The sequence below is a fragment of the Hyla sarda genome, chromosome 2, assembly GCF_029499605.1.
Source record: "Hyla sarda isolate aHylSar1 chromosome 2, aHylSar1.hap1, whole genome shotgun sequence".
In the NCBI taxonomy this organism is placed as follows: domain Eukaryota; kingdom Metazoa; phylum Chordata; class Amphibia; order Anura; family Hylidae; genus Hyla; species Hyla sarda.
Window position 1 is genome coordinate 21,007,093 of NC_079190.1, and position 14,235 is coordinate 21,021,327.

General features: G+C 47.5%; 1 protein-coding gene across 17 annotated transcripts in view; it reads left to right on the forward strand.

Moving 5' to 3' along the window:
* The first annotated feature begins 3,513 nt into the window (after positions 1-3,513).
* SYTL2 (synaptotagmin like 2) overlaps positions 3,514-14,235 on the forward strand; it is a 168,818-nt gene continuing 158,096 nt past the window's right edge. For 15 of the 17 annotated variants that reach the window (XM_056561318.1, XM_056561328.1, XM_056561327.1 and 12 more), the window contains exon 1: positions 3,514-3,648. The gene's annotated coding sequence lies outside the window, so the exon portion shown is untranslated. Of the gene's footprint in view, positions 3,649-4,278; positions 4,308-10,879; positions 10,973-14,235 lie in introns of those variants that run through there. The other 2 variants (XM_056561324.1, XM_056561323.1) reach the window with 2 other exon arrangements.

A 14,235-nucleotide genomic window follows, 5' to 3' on the forward strand; every position in this document is an offset into this window, starting at 1 on the left:
AAAAAAGTAAAACGTCCCTTTTTTCCTATTTTACCCCTACAAAGCGTAAAAAAAAATTTTTTTAGACATATTTGGTATCGCCGCATGCGTAAATGTCCGAACTATTAAAATAAAATGTTAATAATCCCGTACGGTGAACGGCGTGAACGAAAAAAAAAAAGTCCAAAATTCCTAATTTTTTAATACATTTTATAAAAAAAAAAAAATTATAAAAAATGTATTAAAAGTTTTTTATATGCAAATGTGGTATCAAAAAAAAGTACAGATCATGGCGCAAAAAATGAGCCCCCATACCGCCGCTTATAACGAAAAATAAAAAAGTTAGAGGTCATCAAACTAAAGGGATTATAAACGTACTAATTTGGTTAAAAAGTTTGTGATTTTTTTTAAGCGCAACAATAATATAAAAGTATATAATAATGGGTATCATTTTAATCGTATTGACCCTCAGAATAAAGAACACATGTCATTTTTACCATAAATTGTACGGCGTGAAAACGAAACCTTCCAAAATTAGCAAAATTGCGTTTTTCGTTTTAATTTCCCCACAAAAATAGTGTTTTTTGGTTGCGCCATACATTTTATGATATAATGAGTGATGTCATTACAAAGGACAACTGGTCGCGCAAAAAACAAGCCCTCATACTAGTCTGTGGATGAAAATATAAAAGGGTTATGATTTTTAGAAGGCGAGGAGGAAAAAATGAAAACGTTAAAATTAAATTGTCTGAGTCCTTAAGGCCAAAATGGGATGAGTCCTTAACCCCTTAAAGGGGTTCTCCGGTGAAAACCTTTTTTCTTTTAAATCAACTGGTGGCAGAAAGTTAAACATATTTGTAAATTACTTCTATTAAAAAATCTTAATCCTTCCAGTACTTATTAGCTGCTGAATGCTACAGGGGAAATTCCTTTCTTTTTGGAACACTGATGACATCACGAGCACAGTGCTCTCTGCTGACATCTCTGTCCATTTTAGCAACCATGCATAGCAGATGCATAGCAGATGTATGCTAAGGGCAGCATGGTGGCTCAGTGGTTAGCACTACTGCCTTGCAGTGCTGGGGACTTGGGTTCAAATACCACTAAGGACCAAAATAAATAAAGCATTATTATTATTATAATAACGTCAGCAGAGAGCACTGTGCTTGTGATGTCATGAGAGAGCATTCCAAAAAGAAAAGAATTTCCTCTGTAGTATTCAAAAGCTAATAAGTACAGGAAGGATTAAGATTTTTTAATAGAAGTAATTTAAGAATATGTTTAACTTTCTGCCACCAGTTGATTTAAAAGAAAAAAGGTTTTCACCAGAGTACCCCTTTAAGGACCGGAGGTTTTTCCGTTTTTGCATTTTTCGTTTTTTGCTCCTTGCCTTTAAAAAATCATAACTCTTTCAATTTTACACCTAAAAATCCATATGATGGCTTATTTTTTGCGCCACCAATTCTACTTTGTAATGACATCAGTCATTTTGCCCAAAAATGTATGGTGAAGCGGGAAAAAAAATCATTGTGCGACAAAATTGAAAAAAAAAACGCTGTTTTGTAACTTTTGGGGGCTTCCGTTTCTACGTAGTACATTTTTCAGTAAAAATGACACCTGATATGTATTCTGTAGGTCCATACGATTAAAATGATACCCTACTTATACAGGTTTGATTTTGTCGGACTTCTGGAAAAAATCATAACTACATGCAGGAAAATTAATACGTTTAAAATTGTCATCTTCTGACCCCTATAACTTTTTTTTTGCGCCGTGATCTGAAGTTTTTAACGGTACCATTTTTGCATTGATAGGACTTATTGATCACTTTTTATTCATTTTTAAATGATATAAAAAGTGACCAAAAATGCACTATTTTGGACTTTGGAATTTTTTTGCGCGCACGCCATTGACCGAGCGGTTTAATTAATGATATATTTTTATAATTCGGACATTTCCGCACGCGGTGATACCACATATGTTTATTTTTATTTTTATTTACACTGTTTTTTTTTTTTTATTGGAAAAGGGGGGTGATTCAAACTTTTAATAGGGGAGGAGTTAAATGATATTTATTCACTTTTTTTTTGCAGTGTTATAGGTCCCATAGGGACCTATAACACTGCACACACTGATCATTGTTATCCCATAGGGACCTATAACACTGCACACACTGATCTTCATTATTGATCACTGGTTTCTCATAAGAAACCAGTGATCAACGATTCTGCCGCATGACTGCTCATGCCTGGATCTCAGGCACTGAGCAGTCATTCGGCGATCGGACAGCGAGGAGGCAGGAAGGGGCCCTCCCGCTGTCCTGTCAGCTGTTCGGGATGCCGCGATTAGCCGCGGCTATCCCGAACAGCCCGACTGAGCTAGCCGGGAACTTTCACTTAAAGGTTAATAGCGCGCGGCGCCGCGATCGGCGCTGCGCGCTATTACAGGCGGGTGCCGGCTTCACTATGACGCCGGGCCCGCCATGATATGATGCGGGGTTACTGTGTAACCCCGCGTTATATCAGAAGAGCAGGACCAAGGACGTACCGGTACGTCCTTGGTCCTTAAGGGGTTAAGGGGTACTCTGGGGGAAAACATTTTATTTTTAAATCAACTGGTGCCAGAAAGTTTTGTAAACAGATTTGTAAATTACTTCTATTAAAAAATCTTTACCTTTCCAGTACTTTTTAGCGGATGTATGCTACAGAGGAAATTCTTTTCTTTTTGAATTTCTTTGGCATCAGGTGTCAGCAGAGAGCACTGTGGACAAGACAAAAAAGAAATTCAAAAATAAAAGAATTTCCTCTGTAGCATACAGCTGCTAAAAAGTACTGGAAGGGTAAAGATTTTTTTTAATAGAAGCGATTTACAAATCTGTTTAACTTTCTGGCACCAGTTGATTAAAAAAATATATATATATATTCCACCGGAGTACCCCTTTAAGGCAAATGATATATATCATCCATATCTCTAACCATCTCGCTTGTATCTTCTGACTGATCGGTCACATTGTCCACCACAAACAGTCACGATGACTGGAATAAAAATCTCCAAACATAGTAACATCCTACATTGGAGGTTATATAGAAAATTAGTGCTCAAAAAAAAAAGCATGAAAATTTTTGACCGGTTACCAAAGGGAACTATCATCTGCTCCCTGGTGATCACCAAATTTTGGATGTTTTTGCCTATGGTGTGTTGTTGGCAAACAGTGTATGGCTATATTAGGCATATGGGGAGATTTATCAAAACCTGTGTAGAGGAAAAGTTGCCCAGTTGCCCACAGCAACCAATCAGATCGCTTCTTTCATATTTGAAAAGGCCTCTGAAAAATGAAAGAAGCGATCTGATTGGTTGCTATGGGCAACTCAGCAATTTTTCCTCAGGACAGGTTTTGTTAAATTTCCACCATAGATTGAGATTTATCAAAACCTGTGTAGAGGAAAAGTTTCCCAGTTGCCCATAGCAACCAATCAGATCACTTCTTTCATTTTCAGAGGCCCTTTCGAAAATGAAAGAAGCAATCTGATTGGTTGTTACGGGCAACTCAGCAATTTTTCCTCAGGATTTGATAAATCTTCCCCTTAATGCTGGAACAGAGATGATCACATCAACCTAGGAGCAAAATGTTCCTCAACTTTTTGGATTTTCGGTCACAATCCTTTACAGGTCAGCTGTAGGCCAGTTTGATAGGGTCGCATTGTACAGTCCCCATCCCAGCTATGCCATCCGGATCTGGACACCTACTATGCTGGACGTAAATTATATAGAACCGTGAGGGTTTCTGGCCATGATACGAGTTGCATTTCCTCTCATAGAAGTAGAGCTGTCAGCAATGTAGTGTCTAATGCCTATTTGGGTCTATTTCCATGTTACTATTCTCATTCTCACCTCTATGACGTCTTCCTTCGGGTGGTCTTCCACCCAACTCTGTCTCATGCTGTTTAACTGAGAAAATGCAGCTGCATCCCCCTCCTCTCCCTACATCCATGTTTTCTATCTTCTGTTTTACACTGAATAGATTTATTGGTGACTGGAGAGTTAAAAAAAACAAAACAAACATTTTAGAGCATTTAGACACCCATTTTGGCGGCTGCCTGGGGTCTGGGCTCGTGGGGGCCTATGGCTTCCTAAAACAGACATATACTTTTCTTTGTTGCTAGGCTTACCTACTTTGGTTTTGCTATGATTTGCACAAAACGGTGGCAAAAATGCAGCAGGAAAGTTATTTGGCCTGTGCAGGACCTTTGACATGTGACTATAACGTTACCACAGGTCCTGCAGAGTCTGCACAGCACTCAGGAGAAGGACAAAGAGAAAGGCTGTAGGTATGTGAGAAAGGAGGGGGGGAGGGGTGCATGCAGACCAGTCTGTGTGTGGGGTATATATATATTTTTTAAATATCCGAACTACTTAAAGTGTACCTGTCATGTCACAGCAACAATATAATGCTCCTATATGTTACTCACTGTCACGATGCCGGCAGGCAGGTAGTGGATCCTCTGTGCCAGAGAGGGATTGGCGTGGACCGTGCTAGTGGATCGGTTCTAAGTCACTACTGGTTTTCACCAGAGCCCGCCGCAAAGCGGGATGGTCTTGCTGCGGCGGTAGTGACCAGGTCGTATCCACTAGCAACGGCTCAACCTCTCTGACTGCTGAAGATAGGCGCGGTACAAGGGAGTAGACAGAAGCAAGGTCGGACGTAGCAGAAGGTCGGGGCAGGCAGCAAGAATCGTAGTCAGGGGCAACGGCAGGAGGTCTGGAACACAGGCTAGGAACACACAAGGAAACGCTTTCACTGGCACAATGGCAACAAGATCCGGCGAGGGAGTGAAGGGGAAGTGAGGTATAAATAGGGAGTGCACAGGTGAACACACTAATTGGAACCACTGCGCCAATCAGCGGCGCAGTGGCCCTTTAAATCGCAGAGACCCGGCGCGCGCGCGCCCTAGGGAGCGGGGCCGCGCGCGCCGGGACAGGACAGACGGAGAGCGAGTCAGGTACGGGAGCCGGGATGCGCATCGCGAGCGGGCGCTACCCGCATCGCGAATCGCATCCCGGCTGGAGACGGTATCGCAGCGCACCGGGTCAGTGGAGCTGCCCGGAGCGCTGCGGTAGCGAGAGAGAAGCGAGCGCTCCGGGGAGGAGCGGGGACCCGGAGCGCTCGGCGTAACAGTACCCCCCCCCTTGGGTCTCCCCCTCTTCTTAGAGCCTGAGAACCTGAGGAGCAGACTTTTGTCTAGGATGTTGTCCTCAGGTTCCCAGGATCTCTCTTCAGGTCCACAGCCCTCCCAATCCACCAAAAAGAACTTTTTTCCTCTGACTGTCTTGGAGGCCAGTATCTCTTTCACTGAGAAGACGTCAGAAGAACCGGAGACAGGAGTGGGAGAAACTAATTTGGGAGAGAAACGGTTGATGATGAGTGGTTTAAGAAGAGAGACATGAAAGGCATTAGGAATACGGAGAGAAGGAGGAAGAAGAAGTTTGTAAGAGACAGGATTAATTTGGCACAAGACTTTGAAGGGACCAAGATAGCGTGGACCCAGTTTGTAACTGGGGACACGAAAGCGGACATATTTAGCGGAGAGCCATACCTTGTCTCCGGGAGCAAAAATGGGGGGAGCTCTTCTTTTCTTATCGGCAAACTTTTTCATGCGAGATGAAGCCTGTAAAAGAGAAACTTGGGTCTCTTTCCATATGGTGGAAAGATCACGAGTCACTTCATCTACCGCGGGCAAACCAGAGGGCAAGGGAGTAGGGAGGGGGGGAAGAGGGTGACGGCCGTACACCACGAAAAATGGGGATTTGGAGGAAGATTCAGAGACTCTAAAGTTATACGAGAATTCGGCCCATGGTAGAAGATCTGCCCAATCATCCTGGCGGGAGGAAACAAAATGTCGTAAATAATCACCCAAGACCTGGTTAATTCTTTCTACTTGTCCATTGGATTGAGGATGATATGCAGAAGAAAAGTTTAATTTAATCTTGAGTTGTTTACAGAGAGCCCTCCAGAATTTTGACACGAATTGGACGCCTCTATCCGAGACTATTTGTGTGGGCAACCCGTGAAGACGAAAAATGTGTACAAAAAATTGTTTAGCCAACTGAGGCGCTGAAGGAAGACCAGGAAGAGGGATGAAATGTGCCATCTTGGAGAATCGATCAACGACCACCCAAACAACAGTGTTGCCACGGGATGGGGGTAGGTCTGTAATAAAATCCATACCAATCAGAGACCAAGGCTGTTCGGGGACAGGCAGAGGATGAAGAAAACCAGCGGGCTTCTGGTGAGGAGTCTTATCCCGAGCACAGACAGTGCAGGCTCGCACAAAGTCCACGACATCCGTCTCCAGAGTCGGCCACCAATAGAAGCGAGAGATGAGTTGCACAGATTTCTTGATGCCTGTATGACCTGCGAGATGGGAGGAGTGACCCCATTTGAGGATTCCGAGGCGTTGGCGTGGAGAGACGAAGGTCTTTCCTGGAGGAGTTTGCCTGATGGAGGCTGGAGAAGTGGAGATCAGGCAGTCAGGAGGAATGATGTGCTGCGGAGAGAGTTCGACTTCCGAGGCATCCGAGGAACGAGAGAGAGCATCGGCCCTAATGTTCTTATCGGCAGGCCGAAAGTGAATTTCAAAATTAAATCGGGCAAAGAACAGAGACCACCTGGCCTGGCGAGGATTCAGCCGTTGGGCAGACTGGAGATAGGAGAGGTTCTTGTGATCGGTGTAAATAATAACAGGAAATCTTGATCCCTCCAGCAGATGCCTCCATTCCTCAAGTGCTAATTTAATGGCTAGAAGCTCTCGATCCCCGATGGAGTAGTTCCTCTCCGCCGGAGAGAAGGTCCTAGAAAAAAACCCACAAGTAACAGCATGCCCGGAAGAATTTTTTTGTAGAAGGACCGCTCCAGCTCCTACAGAGGAGGCATCAACCTCCAATAGGAAGGGTTTAGATGGGTCAGGTCTGGAGAGCACGGGAGCCGAAGAAAAGGCAGACTTGAGCCGTTTAAAGGCGTCTTCCGCTTGAGGAGGCCAAGACTTGGGATTGGCATTTTTTTTGGTTAAAGCCACGATAGGGGCCACAACGGTAGAAAAATGTGGAATAAATTGCCTGTAATAATTGGCGAACCCCAAAAAACGTTGGATAGCACGGAGTCCGGAGGGGCGTGGCCAATCTAAGACGGCAGAGAGTTTGTCTGGATCCATTTGTAGTCCCTGGCCAGAGACCAAGTATCCTAGGAAAGGAAGAGATTGGCATTCAAACAGACATTTCTCTATCTTGGCATAAAGTTGATTGTCACGAAGTCTCTGAAGAACCATACGGACATGCTGGCGGTGTTCTTCTAGATTGGCAGAAAAAATCAGGATATCGTCCAGATATACAACAACACAGGAGTATAAGAGATCACGAAAAATTTCATTAACAAAGTCTTGGAAGACGGCAGGGGCGTTGCACAGGCCAAAGGGCATGACCAGATACTCAAAGTGTCCATCTCTAGTGTTAAATGCCGTTTTCCATTCATCCCCCTCTCTGATGCGGATGAGATTATAAGCACCTCTTAAGTCCAGTTTGGTAAAGATGTGGGCACCTTGGAGGCGATCAAAGAGTTCAGAGATGAGGGGTAGAGGGTAGCGGTTCTTTATCGTGATTTTATTAAGACCGCGGTAGTCAATGCAAGGGCGTAGAGAGCCATCTTTTTTGGACACAAAGAAAAATCCGGCTCCGGCAGGAGAGGAGGATTTACGGATAAAGCCTTTTTTTAAATTTTCCTGGATGTACTCCGACATAGCAAGAGTCTCTGGGGCGGACAGAGGATAGATTCTGCCCCGGGGTGGAGTAGTGCCCGGGAGGAGGTCAATAGGACAATCATAAGGCCTGTGAGGAGGTAGAGTCTCAGCTTGTTTTTTGCAAAAAACATCCGCAAAGTCCATATAGGCCTTAGGGAGACCGGTTACAGGGGGAACCACAGAGTCACGGCAAGGGGTACTGGGAACCGGTTTTAGGCAGTCCTTGAAACAAGAGGGCCCCCAACTCTTGATCTCCCCAGTGGACCAATCCAGGGTTGGGGAATGGAGTTGAAGCCAGGGTAGTCCAAGGAGGATTTCGGAAGTGCAATTGGGGAGGACCAAAAATTCAATCTTCTCGTGATGAGGTCCGATGCACATTAGAAGGGGCTCCGTGCGGAAACGTATGGTACAATCCAATCTTTCATTGTTTACACAATTGATGTAGAGGGGTCTGGCGAGACTGGTCACTGGGATGTTGAACCTGTTGACGAGAGCGGCCAAAATAAAATTTCCTGCAGATCCGGAATCCAAGAAGGCCATAGTAGAGAAGGAGAAGGCAGAGGCAGATATCCGCACAGGCACAGTAAGACGTGGAGAAGCAGAGTAGACATCAAGGACTGTCTCACCTTTGTGCGGAGTCAGCGTACGTCTTTCCAGGCGGGGAGGACGGATAGGACAATCCTTCAGGAAGTGTTCGGTACTGGCACAGTACAAGCAGAGATTCTCCATGCGGCGTCGTGTCCTCTCTTGAGGTGTCAGGCGAGACCGGTCGACCTGCATAGCCTCCACGGCGGGAGGCACAGGAACGGATTGCAGGGGACCAGAGGAGAGAGGAGCCGGGGAGAAAAAACGCCTTGTGCGAACAAAGTCCATATCCTGGCGGAGCTCCTGACGCCTTTCGGAAAAACGCATGTCAATGCGAGTGGCAAGATGGATGAGTTCATGTAGGTTAGCAGGGATTTCTCGTGCGGCCAGAACATCTTTAATGTTGCTGGATAGGCCTTTTTTAAAGGTCGCGCAGAGGGCCTCATTATTCCAGGATAATTCTGAAGCAAGAGTACGGAATTGTACGGCGTACTCGCCAACGGAAGAATTACCCTGGACCAGGTTCAACAGGGCAGTCTCAGCAGAAGAGGCTCGGGCAGGTTCCTCAAAGACACTTCGAATTTCCGAGAAGAAGGAGTGTACAGAGGCAGTGACGGGGTCATTGCGGTCCCAGAGCGGTGTGGCCCATGACAGAGCTTTTCCAGACAGAAGGCTGACTACGAAAGCCACCTTAGACCTTTCAGTAGGGAACTGGTCCGACATCATCTCCAAGTGCAGGGAACATTGGGAAAGAAAGCCACGGCAGAATTTAGAGTCCCCATCAAATTTATCCGGCAAGGATAGTCGTAGACCAGAAGCGGCCACTCGCTGCGGAGGAGGTGCAGGAGCTGGCGGAGGAGATGATTGCTGAAGCTGTGGTAGTAGCTGCTGTAGCATCACGGTCAGTTGAGACAGCTGTTGGCCTTGTTGCGCTATCTGTTGGGACTGCTGGGCGACCACCGTGGTGAGGTCGGCGACAACTGGCAGAGGAACTTCAGCGGGATCCATGGCCGGATCTACTGTCACGATGCCGGCTGGCAGGTAGTGGATCCTCTGTGCCAGAGAGGGATTGGCGTGGACCGTGCTAGTGGATCGGTTCTAAGTCACTACTGGTTTTCACCAGAGCCCGCCGCAAAGCGGGATGGTCTTGCTGCGGCGGTAGTGACCAGGTCGTATCCACTAGCAACGGCTCAACCTCTCTGACTGCTGAAGATAGGCGCGGTACAAGGGAGTAGACAGAAGCAAGGTCGGACGTAGCAGAAGGTCGGGGCAGGCAGCAAGAATCGTAGTCAGGGGCAACGGCAGGAGGTCTGGAACACAGGCTAGGAACACACTGGGAAACGCTTTCACTGGCACAATGGCAACAAGATCCGGCGAGGGAGTGAAGGGGAAGTGAGGTATAAATAGGGAGTGCACAGGTGAACACACTAATTGGAACCACTGCGCCAATCAGCGGCGCAGTGGCCCTTTAAATCGCAGAGACCCGGCGCGCGCGCGCCCTAGGGAGCGGGGCCGCGCGCGCCGGGACAGGACAGACGGAGAGCGAGTCAGGTACGGGAGCCGGGATGCGCATCGCGAGCGGGCGCTACCCGCATCGCGAATCGCATCCCGGCTGGAGACGGTATCGCAGCGCACCGGGTCAGTGGAGCTGCCCGGAGCGCTGCGGTAGCGAGAGAGAAGCGAGCGCTCCGGGGAGGAGCGGGGACCCGGAGCGCTCGGCGTAACACTCACTAGGTCATGTGTCTAGCTTCTGTATTTGGCTAGCTTTTGTATTTAGCTCACAAATCCCTCCATTCTGCTGCTCACTCATTCTAACATCCACTGCTCAGGATGGGGCGTGTCCGAGGCAAGCACTGAGCCCGCCCTCACTCACCATGCATTCACTTCCTCCCTGAGTCTGCTGTGCTGGGTGTCTTCATCCAACCACTGCAGGCTACTCTGTAAGCCCCTCCTTTCTGTTTTCATGCTGCAGTCTGATAGGACAGGTGTGAGCACAGAGGAGAGCTAGTCCCGCCCTCACTTACTGAACCTGCCTGTGTTTCCGCTGGGACAAAGATGATGCTGTAACCGGACAGGATTATGTTCTGGATGGTGCGGGGACTATATGGATTATACCACGTTTTGTGACCCAATGGAAGCCTGTGAGGTGTGAGATGATGACCTGGCAAGTCCAGCTGCCTATCCATACTATTCATAAGACAATGGCGGAGATTTATCAAAACCTGTACAGAGGAAAAGTTGCTGAGTTGCCCATAGCAACCAATCAGATTTGCAAAGGCCTCTGAAAACTGAAAGAAGCGATCTGATTGGTTGCTATGGGCAACTCAGCAACTTTTCCTCAGGACAGGTTTCGATAAATCTCCCCCAATATTTTTATGCTTGTGAGGACCTATCACAAGGACTAATATCCCCATCTTACTGGTCTATCACAGCCACGAAGAGGAAACAGGAAATTCCCAATGAATCAACATTCTGGATTCTTCAGCAAACTTCCTTCACTTAAAGTTCTGTCCTTTCATGGCTGCAGTGAGTGGCCTGCTATTAATGCTGAGTAAAGTGCGGAGGAAAGAGAGTGCACGAGGATGAGGATGTGTCCAAAATGATCCCGAGCAAACACTGTGGGTAAACAGAGCCGGAGCTGAACTAACTCCGCCAAAAGTTTCCTAAACAAATGTGTGGCTTAAAGGGGTACTCTGGCCCCAAGACATCTTATCTCCTATCCAAAGGATAGGGGATAAAATGTCTGATCGTGGGGGTCCCGCCAGTGGGGACCCCCACAATCTAGCATGAAGCACCCACCTGTAAGTATTGCCGGAAGCACTGGAGGCTCTCAGTCTTATGGCTCCAGACCACGGGGACGGAGTATCGTGACGTCACGTCCCGCCCCCTCAATGCAAGTCTATGGGAGGGGGCGTGACGGCCGTCACGCCCCCTCCCATAGACTTGAATTGAGGGGACGGGACGTAACATCACACAGGGGCGGAGTCGTCGGGGGCGGAGTCGTCGGAGTCGTGACGGGCAGATGGAATTACCCTAGGGGCAGATGGCATTAACCCCTTGTGTTCGTGACGCCAGAGCGTGGTTTAACCTCTACACCACCCGAAGGTAAACTGCTGGATCCTGGGCTAGGCACGAGGGCAAATAATGACTCCGACGTCAAGTTACAGAACGGCGGCAGCTTTACTGAGATAGACAGGTGTAACAGTCGTAACAGCTTAGCCACCTGTAAGTATTGCCGGAAGCACTGGAGGCTCTCAGTCTTATGGCTCCAGACCACGGGGACGGAGTATCGTGACGTCACGTCCCGCCCCCTCAATGCAAGTCTATGGGAGGGGGCGTGACGGCCGTCACGCCCCCTCCCATAGACTTGCATTGAGGGGACGGGACGTGACATCACACAGGGGCGGAGTCGTCGGGGGCGGAGTCGTCGGAGTCGTGACGTCACGATACTCCGTCCCCGTGGTCGGGAGGCATAAGACTGAGAGCCTCCAGCGCTTCCGGCAGTACTTACCGCTGGGGACCCCCGCAATCTAGCATGCAGCACCCTCCTATAGACTTGCATTTAGGGGGCGGGACATCACACGGGGGCGTCGTCGTGACGTCACGATACTCCGTTCCCGTGGTCGGGAAGCATAAGACTGAGAGCCTCCAGTGCTTCTGGCAGTTCTTACAGGTGGGTGCTGCATGCTAGATTGCGGGGGGTCCCCAGCGGTGGGACCCCCGCGATCAGACATCTTATCTCCTATCCTTAGGATAGGGGATAAGATGTCATGGGGCCAGAGTACCCCTTTAAAATAGGACAAAAGGACAATAGGGAAGAAGCAAATGTTGTCTAATAAAGTGTAATGTATACTCCGAAGGTCACATTGCGGCAGATTGGTTGTTGCTTACAAATTGGATATGATTTCCAAAAATTAAAAAAATATTGGCACCCCCAATTTTTTTTTTTTTTTTTTTATAGTTGGGAAAGCCTATCCTGGCAAAAGAGGTAGAACTTGAAGCTCCTGGTCCTCATTGCAAAATCTGCCATTATTTGCCCTACATAATAATGGTGTCTTCTTATTTGTAGAGGAGCCTAAAAGGCCCAGAGGCAACTACTACCTCTACACCACGTATCAGAGCCATAGCTTTCCTTTACCCATCCTTCACTAAAGGGGTAGTGCAGCCAAAATTTACTTTTTCCCTATCCACAGGACAGAGGATAAGTAGCTGATTGCAGGGGGTCCAACGGATCTCTGGAAAGGGACCCGGCTCTCTCCATGAGGAGCACCTGTCATCTAGTGTAGACAGCCCATGCACCATTCATTTCTATGGGAGCGCTGATGATGCCTGAGTGCTGGACTCGGGTCTATTCATCATCGCTCCCATAGAAATTAATGGAGCCGTCTTCCCCACGGACCTCACTCAGAGCCAGGTCCCATTTCGGAGATCGGTCGGACCCCCTGCAATCCGCTACTTATCCCCTTTCCTTGAAAAGTAAATTTTTGCTGCTGTACCCCTTTTTAAGGCAGTAACCCTATATCATAACGTGGTGAAAGTGTGATGAGGGCAGATGGAATTACCCTAGGGGCAGATGGCATTAACCCCTTGTGTTCGTGACGCCAGAGCGTGGTTTAACCTCTACACCACCCGAAGGTAAACTGCTGGATCCTGGGCTAGGCACGAGGGCAAATAATGACTCCGACGTCAAGTTACAGAACGGCGGCAGCTTTACTGAGATAGACAGGTGTAACAGTCGTAACAGCTTAGCCAGGCCCAATGAGGTGACCAGTGACTTCAGAGACTTTAGGGCTCGCTGGGACTTGTAGTAGACTTGGATAATTTGATGCATGACCACGCTGACTTGACACAGATTAATCTTGACTGGGACTGACTAGACAGACTTTACCCAGTTTGTAGCTTACCAGGTTTTGACGTTCATCTATGGGGTAGCAGACATGTGGATGTGTGGCTGCTTGGTAGCTTTAGGCCTCCTCAGGACACCAGACACTCTCTCTGGACTTGACTGTACTGAATCTCAGAAAAGACTCAAAGAGACTGAACTAGCTCCACCCAGGGTTTATATGGGGGAGACTCTGGAGGGGTCCCATAGGTCACCCTGTAGGTCACATGGTCACTGGTACCTTCCTTGGTTACAACACATGACAACAGTATTTAAAGGTATATGACAAGTTATATACATTACATTGAATAACATAGGTAATAGTTAACTATTTAGGGAATACAGACAAAAGAAAGGCCCAGGGGTCACTGAATGGAGTCTGCCTGAGAGGGCAGCAAGGGTATAGGGGTGCAACTCCTGTACGGGGCCACCACAAACTCCCCCTCTAAACAACAGCCATACTCGGCAACCAGTCCAGGAGGGTGGACGAACATAAAGGGGGCACTGAGGCCTGGCAACAACAGTAGATACAGTTTCTGGGGCATTTTGAGACAATGTCCTTCACAGGGCTGGTGAACAGATGAACTGGGGCAGAGTCCATGGGGCATTGCACTTAATGTCCTTACATGCTCCAATGTGTGAAGGTATTAATAACTGGGATCATGAAATCTAAACAGGTGAAATCTTTTTGGTCTTGCAACTGCATACTTAGCAGATATTTGGTTCAGATCGGGCTTGCAGAAGCCTTCAACCCGTATGCCTTTGTTAATGGGGCCCTTCAGCTATAGCTACTTCTCCCCATAACATTATACAAGTAAATACACATTTTTTTCTTTTTCTTTTTCACCTATATACACAGTAGCTCTGTCACCGTACGTGTTACTTACACCTCCAGGAAAACACTCTGGCCACAAGAGTACCCTGTACACGATGGACAAGAAAATAATCAGACATTATGGACTGAATGTTTAGACTGGTTAGCTACAGTCCTGACTAGAC